The 17,012-nt window shown below is 58.0% G+C and overlaps 1 pseudogene across 1 annotated transcript in view; it reads left to right on the top strand.

The window, feature by feature from the left end:
- Positions 1-17,012, top strand: part of LOC123990614 — a 117,808-nt pseudogene that overhangs the window by 88,948 nt on the left and 11,848 nt on the right. The window contains exons 14-18 of the transcript XR_006830685.1: positions 1,798-1,930; positions 2,088-2,263; positions 6,196-6,352; positions 7,015-7,131; positions 7,280-7,367. The product of XR_006830685.1 is annotated as an AT-rich interactive domain-containing protein 1B-like (transcript). The remainder of the gene's footprint in view (positions 1-1,797; positions 1,931-2,087; positions 2,264-6,195; positions 6,353-7,014; positions 7,132-7,279; positions 7,368-17,012) is intronic.

The raw sequence follows: 17,012 nt of genomic DNA, 5'->3' as shown, positions 1-17,012 counted from the left end.
ACAAAGCATGTAGGGGTCTGTAATTTTTATCATAGGTACACTTCAACTGTGAGAGACGGAATCTAAAACAAAAATCCAGAAAATCACATTGTATGATTTTTAAGTAATTAATTTGCATTTTATTGCATGACATAAGTATTTGATCACCTACCAACCAGTAAGAATTCTGTCTCTCACAGACCTGTTAGTTCTTCTTTAAAAATCCCTCCTGTTCTCCACTCCATTACCTGTAATAACTGCACCTGTTTGAACTCATTACCTGTATAAAAGACACCTGTCCACACACTCAATCAAACAGACTCCAACCTCTCCACAATGGCAAGACCTGAAAGCTGTTTAAGGACATCAGGGATAAAATTGTAGACCAGCACAAGGCTGGGATGGGCTACAGGACAATAGGCAAGCAGCTTGGTGAGAAGGCAACAACTGTTGGTGCAATTATTAGAAAATGGAAGAAGTTCAAGATGACGGTCGATCACCATCGGTCTGGGGCTCCATGCAAGATCTCACCTCGTGGAGCATCAATTGTCATGAGGAAGGTGAGGGATTAGCCCAGAACTACACGGCAGGACCTGGTCAATGACCTGAAGAGAGCTGGGACCACAGTCTCAAAGAAAACCATTAGTAACACATTACGCCGTCATGGATTAAAATCCTGCAGCGCACGCAAGGTCCCCCTGCTCAAGCCAGCTCATGTCCAGGCCCGTCTGAAGTATGCCAATGACCATCTGGATGATCCAGAGGAGAGGAATGGGAGAAGGTGATGTGGTCTGATGAGACAAAAATAGAGCTTTTGGTCTAAACTCCACTCGCCGTGCTTGGAGGAAGAAGGATGAGTACAACCCCAAGAACACCATCCCAACCGTGAAGCATGGAGGTGGAAACATCATTCTTTGGGGATGCTTTTCTGCAAAGGGGACAGGACGACTGCACTGTATTGAGGGGAGGATGGATGGGGCCATGTATCGCGAGATCTTGGCCAACATACTCCTTCCCTCAGTAAGAGCATTGAAGATGGGTTGTGGCTTGGTCTTCCAACATGACAACGACCCGAAACACACAGCCAGGGCAACTAAGGAGTGGCTCTGTAAGAAGCATCTCAAGGTCCTGGAGTGGCCTAGCCAGTCTCCAGACCTAAACCCAATCAAAAATCTTTGGAGGGAGCTGAAAGACTGTATTGCCCAGCGACAGCCCCGAAACCTGAAGGATCTGGAGAAGGTCTGTATGGAGGAGTGGGCCAAAATCCCTGCTGCAGTGTGTGCAAATCTGGTCAAGAACTACAGGAAACATATGATCTCTGTAATTGCAAACAAATGTTTCTGTACCCAATATTAAGTTCTGCTTTTCTGATGTATGTCAACCAATAAAATGCAAATTAATGACTTAAATCATACAATGTGATTTTCTGGATTTTTGTTTTAGATTCCATCTCACAGTTGAAGTGTACCTATGATAAAAATCACAGACCTCTACATGCTTTATAAGTAGGAAAACCTGCAAAATTGGCAGTATATCAAATACTTGTTCTTCCCACTCACTGTACATGCATGCATTATACATCTGCCTCACACTACATTAACAGGAGATAGGCTCCTGACTTATGGGCCGTTCTGGCCCAGACAACTTAATTACGTATACATCTCTCTGTGGCTCTCTCTTCCCCTTAGTCTCTCCTGCTTACTAATGCTCCCTGTAGGGTCCCCATGTTTATCAGTCTGTCTATAGCACATGTTTATGTTTGTATATGTATATTTTTGACGTTTTAACAATTGTCTACCGTTGCCAATTTCCCTTTAGCCAACTCTGGCTCCCTGCAGGGTCCTCACACCCCCCAGTCTACAGGTAGCAGCTCCATTACTGAGATGTCAGAGGGCATGAAGCTTCCCATTCCTGCCACCACACCACACGTGACCCCCCAGCCAGGTAACAGGTAGGTCCTGGGCTGGGGGCCACTCATAGCCCGATAGTGTGGGGGTGTGTACATGTGTCTGTCAGTGTGTGCCTAAATCTGACTATACACACATGGATACCCCTCTTTTAACCCTTTGTATCATCCTTGTCCTCCTTACCCCTCCTGTATGTCTCAGGAACAGTGTTGGTATCCGTGTCCAGGATCCCTTCTCAGAGGTCAGTGACCCTGCCTTCCACAAGCGAGGGCCCATGCCCTCTGGCGCCCAATACCAGCAGGTTGGCGGTAGTGCAGACCCCTCCATGAGGATGCAGTATGACGCCAACAAAGACCCCTATGAAGGGCCCCGGAAGGGTGAGTAGACCAGGCTCTCCTTAAACACATGACATACAGTGCATTCACATAACACAGTACACTCACATAACACAGTACACTCCTATTGGTATTGTCCACATTGCTTGTCTGCATTATTTTGGGGGGGATATTTGTGTATTAGTATTGTACTGTTAAGACATTTACTGCTGGAGCTAGAAACTGAGGCATTTACTGCTGGAGCTAGAAACGGAGGCATTTACTGCTGGAGCTAGAAACGGAGGCATTTACTGCTGGAGCTAGAAACTGAGGCATTTACTGCTGGAGCTAGAACTGGAGGCATTTACTGCTGGAGCTAGAAACGGAGGCATTTACTGCTGGAGCTAGAAACGGAGGCATTTACTGCTGGAGCTAGAAACGGAGGCATTTACTGCTGGAGCTAGAAACTGAGGCATTTACTGCTGGAGCTAGAAACTGAGGCATTTACTGCTGGAGCTAGAAACGGAGGCATTTACTGCTGGAGCTAGAAACGGAGGCATTTACTGCTGGAGCTAGAAACGGAGGCATTTACTGCTGGAGCTAGAAACGGAGGCATTTACTGCTGGAGCTAGAAACGGAGGCATTTCGCTGCACCTGCTTTAGCGTCTGCTGATCTTTGTATGTGACAAATAAAGTTTGATTTTGATACTAGATGAACAATGTGATGTTAGTAAAAGTGAAGTAATACACCTGTTGTCTGAACTGAATATGGCTGGTACTTCAATTCTCCATGTAGGTTCAAGTCCGTTTTCGTCCTTGTTTTTGGTTAGCCCATCAGACCTGACTCTCTCTGTCGTGATTGTTTCCTTAGACTATGTTGCCCCCAAGTGATAAAATCATGTACTACATCCTTGCCTTTTATAACGCCTAACATGAATGCAGATGGAATCAGAATGGCCTGTATTCGCCAATTACATTTACACGTACCAGGAATTTGTCCTGGTGAAATGGTGCTGACAACATGAAGCAGAGAAAAAAACAGACAAAATGATTTACACTTTATCAACATACAGTGCATTGGAAAGTATTCAGACCCCTTCACTTTTTCTACATTTGATACGTTACAGCCTTATTCGAAAATGGATGAAATTGTTTTTTCCCCTCAAATCTACACACAATACCCCACAATGACATCACAATAGCCCATAATGACATCACAATAGCCCATAATGACAAAGCAAAAACGTTTTTTTTTTTTTCATTTAAAAAATACATTTACATAAGTATTCAGACCCTTTACTCAGTACTTTGTTGAAGCACCTTTGGCAGCGATTACAGCCTTGAGTTTTCTTGGGCTTGACGCTACAAGCTTGGCACACCTGTATTTGGGGAGTTTCTCCTATTCTTCTCTGCAGATCCTCTCAAGCTCTGTCAGGTTGGATGGGGAGCGTCGCTGCACAGCTATTTTCAGGTCTCCAGAGATGTTTGATCGGGTTCAAGTCTGGGCTGGGCAACTCAAGGACATTCAGAGACCACTCCTGTGTTTTTGCTGTGTGCTTAAGGTCATTGTCCTGTTTGAAAGTGAAACTGAGTCTGAGATCCTGAGCGCTCTGGAGTAGATTTTCATCAACGGTCTCTCTGTACTTTGCTCTGTTTATCATTCCCTCAATCCTGAATAGTCTCCCAGTCTCTGCCACTGAAAAACTTACCCACAGCGTGATGCTGCCACCAGCATGTTTCACCGTAGGGATGGTCTTGGCCAGGTGATGAGCAATGCCTGGTCTCCTCCAGATGTGACGCTTGGCATTCAGGCCAAAGAGTTTAATCTTGGTTTCATCAGATGAGAGAATCTTGTTTCTCATAGTCTGAGAGTCCTTTAGGTGCCTTTTACCAAACTCGAAGCAGGCTGTCATGTGCCTTTTACTGAGGAGTGGCTTCCATCTGGCCACTCTACCATAAAGGCCTGATTAGTTGAGTACTGCAGAGATGGTTGTCCTTTTGGAAGGTTCTCCCATCTCCACAGAGGAACTCTGGAGCTCTGTCAAGAGTGACCATCGGATTCTTGGTCACCTCCCTGACCAATAACCTTCTCCCCAGATTGCTCAGTTTGGACGGGCGACCAGCTCTAGGAAGAGGCTTGGTAGTTCAATACTTCTTTCATTTAAGAATGATGGAGGCCACTGTGTTCTTGGGGACCTTCAATGCTTCAGACATGTTTTGGTACCCTTCCCCAGATCTGTGCCTCGACACTATGGCTTGGTGGCTCATGGCTTGGTTTTTGCTTTGACATGCACTGTCAACTGTGGGACTTTATATTGACAGGTGTGTGCCTGTCCAAATCATGTCCAATCAACTTAATCTACCACAGGAGGACTCCAATCGAGTTGCTGAAACATCTCAAGGATGGTCAATGGAAACAGGATACACCTGAGCTCAATTTTGAGTCTCATAGCAAAGGGTTTGAATTAGAGGTCGACCGATCAATCGGAATTGCCGATTAATTAGGGCCGATTTTAGGTTTTCATAACAATCGGAAACCGGTCATTTTCGACACCGATTTTTCCGGTTTTTTTTTAACGCATTTATTTAATCTTTATTTAACGAGGCAAGTCAGTTAAGAACACATTCTTATTTTCAATGATGGCCTAGAAACAGTGGGTTAACTGCCTTGTTCAGGGGCAGAACGACAGATTTTCACCTTGTCAGCTCGGGGGATCCAATCTTGCAACCTTACAGTCCAACGCAATAACGACCTGCCTCTCTCTCGTTGCACTCCACAAGGAGACTGACTGCCTGTTACGCGAATGCAGTAAGCCAAGGTAAGTTGCTAGCTAGTTAAACTTATCTTATAAAAATCAATCATAATCACTAGTTAACTACACATGGTTGATGATATTATCTAGCGTGTCCTGCGTTGCATATAATCTGACTGAGCATACAAGTATCTAAGTCTCTGACTGAGCGGTGGTAGGCAGAAGCAGGCGCTTAAACATTCATTCAAACAGCACTTTCGGGCGTTTTTCCAGCAACTCTTCGTTGTGCGTCAAGCATTGCGCTGTTTATGACTTCAAGCCTATCAACTCCAGAGATGAGGCTGGTGTAACCGCAGTGAAATGGCTAGCTAGTTAGCACGCGCTAATAGCGTTTCAAACGTCACTCGCTCTGAGCCTTGGAGTAGTTGTTCCCTTGCTCTGCATGGGTAACGCTGCTTCGAGGGTGGCAGTTGTCGTTGTGTTCCTGGTTCGAGACCAGGGAGGAGCGAGGAGAGGGACGGAAGCTATACTGTTACACTGGCAATACTAAAGTGCCTATAAGAACATCCAATAGTTAAAGGTTAATGAAATACAAATGGTATAGAGGGAAATAGTCCTATAATTCCTATAATAACTACAGCCTAAAACTTCTTACCTGGGAATATTGAAGACTCATGTTAAAAGGAACCACCAGCTTTCATTTGTTCTGATGTTCTGAGCAAGGAACTTAATTAAACGTTAGCTTTCTTACTTAGCACATATTGCACTTTTACTTTCTTCTTCAACACTTTGTTTTTGCATTATTTAAACCAAATTGAACACGTTTCATTATTTATTTGAGGCTAAATTGATTTTATTGATGTATTATATTAAGTTAAAATAAGTGTTCATTCAGTAATGTTGTAATTGTCATTATTACAAATAAAAACAATTGTCCGATTAATCGGTACCGGCTTTTTTTGGTCCTGCAATAATCGGTATCGGCATTGAAAAATCATAATCGGTCGACCTCTAGTCTGAATACTTATGTATATAAGGTATTTCATTTTTTTTATACATTTGCAAACATTTCTAAAAACCTGTTTTCGCTTCATCATTATGGGATATTGTGTGTAGATTGAGTAAAAACGTTTATTTAATCCATTTTAAAATTAGGCTGTAACGTAACAAAATGTGGTAAAAGTGAAGGGGTCTGAATACTTTCCGACTCCACTTTATATACTATCTATTCTCTCTCCACAGGGCCAGGGGGCAGTGAGCCCTATAGACCAGGTCAGATGGCCAGCGGTGCCATGCAGGACATGTACCCCCGTGGTCCTCCCTCAGGAGCCATGCCAGGGATGGGTATGGGCCCTGGCCCGCGGTCACAGTACCCCTACGGGCCTGGCTACGACAGGAGGTGGGTATTTGAATAACCAACATTCTATAGTAGATACATTTACTGAGTGCCAGCAGCATACCACTCTGCATCCCACTGCTAGCTTGCCTCGGAAGCTAAGCAGGTTTGGTCCTGGTTGGTATATATATATATATATATATATATATATATATATATATATATATATATATATATATATATATATATATATATATATATATATAATATATATATATATATATGCCATTTAGCAGACGCTTTTATCCAAAGCGACTTAGTTATGTGTGCATACATTCTACGTATGGGTGTTCCCGGGGATCGAACCCACTACCCTGGCGTTACAAGCGCCATGCTCTACCAACTGAGCTACAGAAGGGTTGGTCCCATGGATGGGAGACAGTAGGAGGCGCTCTTTCCTCTGGTCAAAAAAATATCCAAATTCTCCAAGTCAGTGATTGGGGAAATTCCCCTGTGTAGGAAAAGAGGTGTTTCATGCTTAAACAACTGGAATAGAGGTGCTACCTTAATAATGAAATGATGAAGCAGGGCACTCTATTATAAAAATGTATGATTCATTGTAAATCCCAAGTCAAAAACATTTGATGTTTCAATCTGAGACTTTCATCAGACAGTAATATAAATGCCACGAATGAGCTGCTCATAATTGTCTTCCTACCCACCAGACCAGACCATGTGATGGGTTCGGAGGGGGGGGTGCCTCCCCCTGGGGGCCAGAACAACATGGTACCTTCCAGCGGTGACCCAAGCATGTACTCTGCCAACCGATATCCCCATCAGCGGTAAGACGTGTCATGCTCTGTGAATGATGCATAAAAACTGTTGGCTTTACATGTAGTGACCATTAAATGAGCTTATTATTTATAAAGCTACCTATATATGCATAGTTTATTTGTGTTCTGACTGAGGGTTCTGACTCTTTCTTTGTAGGCCACATGGACATGAAAGTTATGGGCAGCAGTACCCTCACGGCCCCATGCCCTATGGCTCTCACCAGTCTGGGATGTACCCACAACAGGTCAGACCCAGCCTCAAGCCTCCTGCCCCTAGAGGGCACTGTGCTTCATCTACTGAAACTTGAACAGATGGAAAACTAACTTGGCCATTTCAATGCAAAGTAAAGTCTAAACTGGGTTTGCGATAGCGGTCTACCAGTAAGTAATCATCATTGGCTTCTACTCCACCTTGTCCAACTCCAACACCATGGCTTGTTGCTAGTTGGAGAGAGAGTGCGAGAGTTGGAGAAAGTGCGAGAGTTGGAGAGAGAGTGCGAGAGTTGGAGAGAGAGTGCGAGAGTTGGAGAGAGAGTGCGAGAGTTGGAGAGGGAGTGCGAGAGTTGGAGAGGGAGTGCGAGAGTTGGAGAGAGAGTGCGAGAGTTGGAGAGAGAGTGCGAGAGTTGGAGAGAGAGTGCGAGAGTTGGAGAGAGAGTGCGAGAGTTGGAGAGAGAGTGCGAGAGTTGGAGAGAGAGTGCGAGAGTTGGGGAGAGAGTGCGAGAGTTGGGGAGAGAGTGCGAGAGTTGGGGAGAGAGTGCGAGAGTTGGGGAGCGAGTGCGAGAGTTGGAGAGAGAGTGCGAGAGTTGGGGAGCGAGTGCGAGAGTTGGGGAGAGAGTGCGAGAGTTGGGGAGCGAGTGCGAGAGTTGGGGAGCGAGTGCGAGAGTTGAGAGTTGGGGAGCGAGTTGGGGAGAGTGCGAGAGTTGGGGAGCGAGTGCGAGAGTTGGGGAGCGAGTGCGAGAGTTGGGGAGCGAGTGCGAGAGTTGGGGAGCGAGTGCGAGAGTTGGGGAGCGAGTGCGAGAGTTGGGGAGCGAGTGCGAGAGTTGGGGAGCGAGTGCGAGAGTTGGGGAGCGAGTGCGAGAGTTGGGGAGCGAGTGAGAGTTGGGGAGCGAGTGCGAGAGTTGGGGAGCGAGAGTGCGAGAGTTGGGGAGCGCGAGTGCGAGAGTTGGGGAGCGAGTGCGAGAGTTGGGGAGCGAGCGAGAGCGCGAGTTGGGGAGCGAGCGAGAGCGAGAGCTGGGGAGCGAGCGAGAGCGAGAGTTGGGGAGCGAGTGCGAGAGTTGGGGAGCTGAGGAGTTGGGAGGAGCGAGAGCGCGAGTTGGGGAGCGAGCGAGAGTTGGGGAGCTGGGTGCGAGTTGGGGAGCGAGAGCGAGAGTTGGGGAGCGAGCGAGTTGGGGAGCGAGAGAGCGAGCGAGAGTTGGGGGAGTGGGGAGCGAGAGAGAGCGCGAGGGGAGCGAGCGAGAGCGAGAGCTGGGGAGCGAGTGCGAGGAGTTGGGGAGCGAGAGCGCGAGTTGGGGAGCGAGTGAGCGAGAGCTGGGAGCGAGCGTGCGAGAGTTGGGGAGCGAGAGCGCGAGCTGGGGAGCGAGCGCGAGCTGGGGAGCGCGAGTTGGGGAGCGAGTGCGAGAGTGGGGGGAGCGAGTGCGGAGTTGGGGAGCGAGTGCGAGAGTTGGGGAGCGAGTTGGGGAGCGCGAGCTGCGAGGGGGAGCGAGCGCGAGCTGGGGAGCGCGAGCGCGAGCTGGGGAGCGAGTGCGAGCTGGGGGGGGAGCGAGTGCGAGAGCGAGCTGGGGGAGCGAGTGCGAGAGCGAGCTGGGGAGCGAGCTGGGGAGCGAGAGCGAGCTGGGGAGCGAGCGAGAGCGAGCTGGGGGAGCGAGAGTGCGAGCTGGGGAGCGAGTTGGAGAGTGCGAGTTGGGGGGAGCGAGTTGGAGTGCGAGTGCGAGCTGGGAGGAGCGAGAGCGAGCTGGGGAGCGAGCTGGGGAGCGAGAGCGAGCTGGGGGAGCGAGCGAGAGCGAGTTGGGGGAGCGAGAGCGAGAGCGAGTTGGGGAGCGAGCTGGGAGTGCGAGAGCGCGAGCTGGGGGGAGCGAGTGCGAGTTGGGGAGCGAGCTGGAGAGCGAGAGCGCGAGCTGGGGAGTTGGGGAGCGAGCTGGGGGCGAGTGCGAGCTGGGGAGGAGCGAGAGCGAGCTGGGGGAGCGAGCGAGCTGGGGAGCGAGAGCGAGCTGGGGAGCGAGAGCGCGAGCTGGGGGGAGCGAGAGCGAGCTGGGGAGCGAGAGCGCGAGCTGGAGCGAGCTGGGGAGCGAGTGCGAGAGCGCGAGCTGGGGGGAGCGAGTGCGAGAGCGAGCTGGGGAGCGAGTGCGAGTGCGAGTGGGGGAGAGCGAGCGAGCGCGAGCTGGGGAGCGAGCGAGAGCGAGTTGGGGAGCGAGCGAGAGCGAGCTGGGGGAGCGAGTGCTGGGGAGCGAGCGGGGCGCGAGCTGGGGAGGAGCGAGCGCGAGCTGGGGAGGGGAGCGAGCTGGGGAGCGCGAGCTGGGGAGCGAGCTGCGAGAGCGAGCTGGGGGAGCGAGTGGGGGGAGCGGGAGCGAGCTGGGAGCGAGCGAGAGCGCGAGCTGGGGAGCGAGTGCGAGAGCGCGAGCTGCGAGAGCGCGAGGAGCGAGAGAGCGCGAGCTGGGGAGCGAGCGAGTTGGGAGCGAGCGAGAGCGAGTTGAGCGAGAGCTGGAGAGCGAGAGCTGGGAGAGCGCGAGCTGGGGAGCGAGCGCGAGCTGGGGAGCTGCGAGAGGAGCGAGCGAGCGAGAGCTGGGAGCGCGAGCGCGAGCTGGGAGGAGCGAGAGCGAGCTGGAGCGAGCGAGTGCGAGAGTTGGGGGGAGCGAGTGCGCGAGCTGGGGCGCGAGTGCGAGAGCTGGGGCGCGAGTGCGAGAGCTGGGGGAGCGAGCGCGAGCTGGGGAGCGCGAGCGAGAGCTGGGGCGCTGGAGTGCGAGAGCTGGGAGCGCGAGAGCGAGAGCTGGGAGCGCGAGAGTGCGAGAGCTGGGGAGCGAGCGAGAGCGCGAGCTGGGGAGCGAGCGCGAGAGCGCGAGCTGGGGAGCGAGGGGCGCGAGCTGGGGAGGAGCGAGAGCGCGAGCTGGGGAGCGAGCGAGAGCGAGCTGGGGAGGGAGCGAGCGAGCTGGGGGAGCGAGCGCGAGCTGGGGGAGCGAGCGCGAGCTGGGGGGAGCGAGCGCGAGCTGGGGAGCGAGCGCGAGCTGGGGAGCGAGCGCGAGCTGGGGGGAGCGAGCGCGAGTTGGGAGCGAGCGCGAGCTGGGAGCGAGAGCGCGAGCTTGGGGAGCGAGCGAGTTGGGGAGGAGCGAGAGTTGGGGAGCTGGGGAGCGAGTTGGGGAGCGAGCGCGAGTTGGGGAGGGGAGCGAGTTGGGAGAGCGAGCTGGGGAGGAGCGAGCGAGGGAGCGAGCGAGTTGGGGAGCGAGCTGGGGAGCGAGTGCGAGCTGGGGAGCGAGTTGGGGAGCGAGCGGGGAGCGAGCTGGGGAGCGAGTTGGGGAGCGAGGGGAGCGAGCTGGGGAGCGAGCGAGAGCGCGAGCTGGGGGGAGCGAGTTGGGGAGCGAGTGCGAGTTGGGGAGGAGCGAGTTGGGGAGCGAGCGCGAGCTGGGGCGAGGGGAGCGGAGCGAGTTGGGGAGCGAGTGCGAGAGGGAGCGAGTTGGGGGGGAGCGAGCGAGCGCGAGCTGGGGAGCGAGTGCGAGTTGGGGGCGAGTGCGAGTTGGGGAGCGAGTGCGAGAGAGGGGAGCGAGCTGGGAGCGAGCGAGTGAGCTGGGGAGCGAGCGAGAGCGAGTGGGAGAGCGAGAGCGAGAGCGGGAGCGAGTGCGAGAGCGAGCTGGGGAGCGAGCGAGAGCGCGAGCTGGGGAGCGAGCTGGAGTTGGGAGCTGGCGAGAGCGAGCTGGGGAGCGAGAGCGAGTTGGGGAGCGAGAGCGAGCTGGGGAGGGCGCGAGTGCGAGAGCGAGTTGAGAGCGAGCGAGGGGAGCGAGTGCGAGCTGGGGGAGCGGGTGCGAGTTGGGGGAGGAGCGAGTGCGAGCTGGGGGAGCGAGAGCGCGGAGCGAGCTGGGGAGCGAGTGCGAGAGCGAGTTGGGGAGCGAGTGCGAGAGCGAGTTGGGGAGCGAGTGCGAGAGCGAGTTGGGGAGCGAGTGCGAGAGCGAGTTGGGGAGCGAGTGCGAGAGCGAGTTGGGGAGCGAGTGCGAGAGCGAGTTGGGGGGGAGCGAGTGCGAGAGCGAGTTGGGGAGCGAGTGCGAGAGCGAGCGAGTTGGGGAGCGAGTGCGAGCTGGGGAGCGAGGGGAGTGCGAGCGAGAGCGAGGGGAGCGCGAGAGAGCGAGTTGGGGAGCGAGTGCGAGAGCGAGTTGGGGAGCGAGTGCGAGAGCGAGCGAGGGGAGCGAGTGCGAGAGCGAGCTGAGAGCGAGAGGGAGCGAGTTGGGGAGCGAGCTGGGAGAGCGAGCTGGGGGAGCGAGAGCGAGCTGGGGGAGCGAGAGCTGCGAGAGCGAGTTGGAGCGAGCTGGGGAGGAGCGCGAGAGCTGGGGGAGCGAGAGGAGCTGGGGAGCGAGGGAGCGAGAGTTGAGGGGCGAGCTGGGGAGCGAGCGAGAGCGCGAGCTGGGGAGAGAGCGAGAGCTGGGAGCCGAGGGGCGCGAGTGCGAGAGCTGGGGCGCGAGTGCGAGAGAGGGAGCGCGAGAGCGAGTGGGGAGCGAGAGCGAGCTGGTTGGGCGCGAGCTGGAGAGTTGGGGCGCGAGAGCGAGAGTGGGGAGCGAGTGCGAGAGCTGGGGAGCGAGCGAGCTGGGAGAGCGAGCTGGGGAGCGAGAGAGCGCGAGCTGGGAGCGAGGAGAGTTGGGGCGAGAGTTGCGGAGCGAGCTGAGAGCTGGGAGCGAGCGAGAGCGCGAGCTGGGGTTGAGAGCGAGCTGGGGGCGAGCGCGAGAGCTGGGGCGCGAGCTGGGGAGCGCGAGCGAGCTGAGGAGCGAGCTGGGGGAGCGCGAGCTGGGAGCGCGAGAGCGCGAGCTGGGGAGCGAGCGAGAGCGCGAGCTTGGGGCGAGAGCGAGCTGGGGGAGCGAGAGCGCGAGCTGGGGGCGAGCGAGAGCGCGAGCTGGGGAGCGAGAGCGCGAGCTGGGGAGCGAGAGCGAGCTGGGGAGCGAGCGCGAGCTGGGGGGGAGCGAGAGCGAGCTGGGGAGCGAGAGCGAGCTGGGGAGCGAGAGCGAGCTGGGGGAGCGAGCGCGAGAGCGAGCTGGGGAGCTGGGAGCGAGCGAGAGCGAGCTGGGGGAGCGAGCTGGGAGCGAGCGCGAGCTGGGGAGCGAGCGAGAGCGGGTTGGGGAGCGAGCGCGAGCGCGAGCTGGGGAGCGAGCGAGTGCGAGAGCGAGCTGGGGAGGAGCGAGTGGGAGCTGGGGAGCGCGAGCTGGGGAGGAGCGAGCTGGGGAGAGCGAGAGCGCGAGCTGGGGAGCGAGCTGGGGAGCGAGTTGGGGGAGCGAGTTGGGGAGCGAGAGCGAGCTGGGGAGGGAGCGAGCTGGGGAGAGCGCGAGCTGGGGGAGCGAGCGAGCTGGGGAGCGAGAGTGCGAGGGGGAGCGAGAGCGAGCGAGAGCGCGAGCTGGGGAGCGAGCTGGGGAGCGGGAGCGAGTGCGAGAGCGCGAGCTGGAGCGCGAGAGCGAGCTGGGGAGCGAGCGAGAGCGAGAGCGAGCTGGGGGAGCGAGCGAGAGCGAGCTGGGGAGCGAGCTGAGGAGAGCGAGCTGGGAGCGAGCGGGAGCGAGCTGGGAGCGGGAGCGAGCTGGGAGCGAGAGCGCGAGCTGGGGAGCGAGCGAGAGAGCTTGGGAGCGAGCGAAGCGAGCTGGGGAGCTGGGGAGCTGGGAGAGCGAGAGTTGGGGGAGCGAGCTGGCGAGCTTGGAGCGAGCGAGAGCGAGCTGGGGGGAGCTGGGGAGCGCGAGAGCGAGCTGGGGAGCGAGCTGCGGGAGCGAGTGGGGAGAGTTGGGGAGCGAGCTGGGGAGCGAGCGAGAGAGCTGGGGGAGAGCTGGGGAGCGAGAGCGAGCTGGGGAGAGCTGGGAGCGAGCGCGAGAGCTGGAGCGAGAGCGAGGCGAGAGAGCTGGGGAGCGAGAGCGCGAGCTGGGGAGCGAGCGCGAGAGCGAGCTGGGGAGCGAGCGAGAGAGCGAGCGAGAGCGAGCTGGGGAGCGAGCTGGGGAGCGAGCGCGAGAGCGAGCGCGAGAGCGAGCTGGGGAGCGAGCTGGGGCGAGCGAGAGCGCGAGAGCGAGAGTGCGAGTTGGGAGCGAGAGCGAGAGCGAGCTGGGAGAGCTGGGAGCGAGCGAGAGCGAGCTGGGGAGTTGGGGAGCGCGAGTGGGGAGAGTTGGGGAGCGAGCGCGAGAGTTAGAGCGCGAGCGCGAGAGCGAGCTGGGGAGCGAGAGCGAGTTGGGGCGCGAAAGCGAGAGCGAGGGCGAGAGCGAGCTGGGAGAGCGAGAGTTGGGCGAGGAGAGCGAGTTGGGAGAGCGAGCGAGTGCGAGAGCTGGGGAGCGGGAGAGCGAGCTGGGGAGCGAGCGAGGAGAGCGAGTTGGGAGCGAGCGAGCTGGGGAGCGAGCGAGAGCGAGCGAGCTGGGAGCGAGTCTGGCGAGAGTTGGGGAGCGAGTGCGAGTGCGAGTTGGGGAGCGAGCGAGAGCGAGTTGGGGAGCGAGTGCGAGTTGGGGAGCGAGCGAGAGCGCGAGAGTGGGAGCGCTGGGGAGTGCGAGTTGGAGCGAGTGCGAGTTGGGGAGCGAGTTGCGAGAGCGAGTGGAGTTGGGGCGCGAGAGCGAGAGTTGGGGAGCGAGTGCGAGAGCGGCGCGAGAGCGAGAGTGAGTTGGGGAGCGAGAGCGAGAGTGAGTGGGGGAGCGAGTTGGAGAGTGAGTTGGGGAGCGAGTGCGAGAGTGAGTTGGGGAGCGAGAGTGCGAGAGTGAGTTGGGGAGCGAGTGCGAGAGTGAGTTGGGGAGCGAGTGCGAGAGTGAGAGTGAGTTGGGGAGCGAGTGCGAGAGTGAGTTGGGGAGCGGAGTGCGAGAGTGAGTTGGGGAGCGAGTGCGAGAGTGAGTTGGGGAGCGAGTGTAGAGTGAGTTGGGGAGCGAGAGCGAGAGTGAGTTGGGGAGCGAGCTGCGAGAGTGAGTTGGGGGAGCGAGTGGGGAGCGAGAGCGAGTTGAGGGAGCGAGCGAGAGTGAGTTGGGGAGCGAGTGCGAGTGAGTTGGGGAGCGAGTGCGAGAGTGAGTTGGGGAGGAGTGCGAGAGTGAGTTGGGGAGCGAGTGAGTTGGGGAGAGTGAGTTGGGGAGCGAGTGCGGGAGTGAGTTGGGGAGCGAGTGCGGGAGTGAGTTGGGGGGGAGCGAGTGCGAGAGAGAGTGAGTTGGGGAGCGAGTTGGGGGGAGCGGGAGTGCGAGAGTGAGTTGGGGGGAGAGCGAGTTGGGGGAGCGAGTGGGAGAGTGAGTTGGGGAGCGAGTGCGAGAGTGAGTTGGGGAGGAGTTGGGGAGCGAGTAGAGTGAGAGTTGGGGAGCGAGTTGGGGAGCGAGTTGGGGGAGCGAGCGAGGAGGGAGCGAGAGCTGGGGAGCGAGCGAGAGTTGGGGGAGCGTTGTGCGAGAGTTGGGGAGCGAGAGTTGGGGGAGCGAGTGCGAGAGTTGGGGAGCGGGGTTGGGGAGCGAGAGCGAGTTGGGGAGCGAGTGCGAGAGTTGGGGAGCGAGTTGGGGAGCGAGTGCGAGTTGGGGAGCGAGTTGGGGAGCGAGTGCGAGTTGGGGAGCGAGTTGGGGAGCGAGTGCGAGAGCGGGGCGCGAGCTGGGGAGCGAGTGCGAGTTGGGCGAGTTGGGGAGCGAGTGCGAGCTGGGAGGAGCGAGTGCGAGTTGGGGGAGCGAGTGCGAGTTGGGGGAGCGAGAGCGAGTTGGGGAGCGAGCGAGTTGGGGGAGCGAAGTGCGAGAGTGAGTTGGGGAGCGAGAGCGAGTTGGGGAGCGAGTGCGAGAGCGAGAGCGAGTGCGAGAGCGAGTTGGGGAGCGAGAGCGAGTTGGGGAGCGAGTGCGAGTTGGGGAGCGAGAGCGAGTTGGGGAGCGAGAGCGAGTTGGGGAGCGAGAGCGAGTTGGGGGAGCGAGCGAGCTGGGGAGCGAGAGCGAGTTGGGGGAGAGAGCGAGTTGGGGGAGCGAGAGTGCGAGTTGGGAGGGGAGCGAGAGTGCGAGCTGGGGAGCGAGTGCGAGTTGGGGAGCGAGAGCGCGAGCTGGGGAGCGAGCGAGAGCGAGTTGGGGCGAGTGCGAGAGCGAGTTGGGGAGCGAGTGCGAGAGCTGGGGAGCGAGTTGGGGAGCGAGTGCGAGCTGAGGGGGAGCGAGTGCGAGAGCGAGTTGGGGAGAGCGAGCTGCGAGAGCGAGTTGGGGAGCGAGTGCGAGTTGGGGAGCGAGTGCGAGTTGGGGAGCGAGTGCGAGTTGGGGAGCGAGTGCGAGTTGGGGAGCGAGTGCGGGGAGCGATTTGGGAGCGAGTTGGGGAGTGCGAGTTGGGGAGCGAGTGCGAGTTGGGGAGCGAGTGCGAGAGCGAGTTGGGGAGCGGAGCGAGAGCGAGTTGGGGAGCGAGTGCGAGAGCGAGTTGGGGAGCGAGTTGGGGAGCGAGTGCGAGAGCGAGTTGGGGAGCGGGAGCGAGTGGGGAGCGAGTTGGGGCGAGTTGAGCGGCTGGGGAGCGAGTGCGAGAGCGCGAGTGGGAGCGAGTTGGGGCGCGAGTGCGAGTTGGGGCGCGCGCGAGTTGGGGAGCGAGAGCGCGAGAGTTGGGGCGCGAGTGCGAGAGCTGGGGAGCGAGTGCGAGAGCTGGGAGAGCTGGCGAGAGCGAGAGTTGGGAGCGCGAGTGCGAGAGTTGGGGCGCGAGTGCGAGCTGAGGGAGCGCGAGTGCGAGAGTTGGGGCGCGAGTGCGAGAGCTGGGAGTTGGGGCGCGAGTGCGAGAGTTGGGGAGCGAGTGCGAGAGAGTGGGGAGCGGGGCGCGAGAGCGAGAGTGGGGAGCGAGTGCGAGAGTTGGGGGCGAGCGAGTTGGGCGAGTGGGGAGCGCGAGCTGGGGAGTTGGGAGCGCGAGTGCGAGAGAGTTGGGGCGCGAGTGCGAGCGAGTTGGGGCGCGAGTGCGAGAGCTGGGGCGCGAGTGCGAGAGTTGGGGCGAGAGTGCGAGCTGGGGCGCGAGAGCGAGAGCGAGTTGGGGCGCGAGTGCGAGAGCGAGTTGGGGAGCGAGAGCGAGTTGGGGAGCGAGAGCGAGTTGGGGAGCGAGAGCGAGTTGGGGAGCGAGAGCGAGTTGGGGAGCGAGAGCGAGTTGGGGAGCGAGAGCGAGTTGGGGAGCGAGTGCGAGTTGGGGAGCGAGTGCGAGTTGGGGAGCGAGTGCGAGAGCGAGTTGGGGAGCGAGTGCGAGAGCGAGTTGGGGAGCGAGTGGGAGAGCGAGTTGGGGAGCGAGTGCGAGTTGGGGAGCGAGTGCGAGTTGGGGAGCGAGAGCGAGTTGGGGAGCGAGTGCGAGTTGGGGAGCGAGTGCGAGTTGGGGAGCGAGTGCGAGTTGGGGAGCGAGTGCGAGTTGGGGAGCGAGTGCGAGTGCGAGTTGGGGAGCGAGTGCGAGAGCGAGTGCGAGTGCGAGTTGGGGAGCGAGTGCGAGAGCGAGTTGGGGAGCGAGTGCGAGAGCGAGTTGGGGAGCGAGTGCGAGAGCGAGTTGGGGAGCGGGAGCGAGTGCGGGCGCGAGTGCGAGCGAGCTGGGAGCGAGCGAGAGTTGGGGAGAGAGCGAGCTGGGAGGAGCGAGAGCGAGTTGGGGAGCGAGAGCGAGTTGGGGAGCGAGAGCGAGCTTGGGGGAGTTGGGGAGAGCGAGTTGGGGAGCGAGTTGGGGAGCGAGAGCGAGTTGGGGAGCGAGAGCGAGTTGGGGAGCGAGTGAGTTGGGGAGCGAGTTGGGGAGCGAGTTGGGGAGCGAGA

The sequence above is a fragment of the Oncorhynchus gorbuscha genome, linkage group LG12 (genome assembly GCF_021184085.1).
Source record: "Oncorhynchus gorbuscha isolate QuinsamMale2020 ecotype Even-year linkage group LG12, OgorEven_v1.0, whole genome shotgun sequence".
NCBI lineage: Eukaryota > Metazoa > Chordata > Actinopteri > Salmoniformes > Salmonidae > Oncorhynchus > Oncorhynchus gorbuscha.
This window is presented reverse-complemented; position numbering and strand designations above follow the sequence as displayed.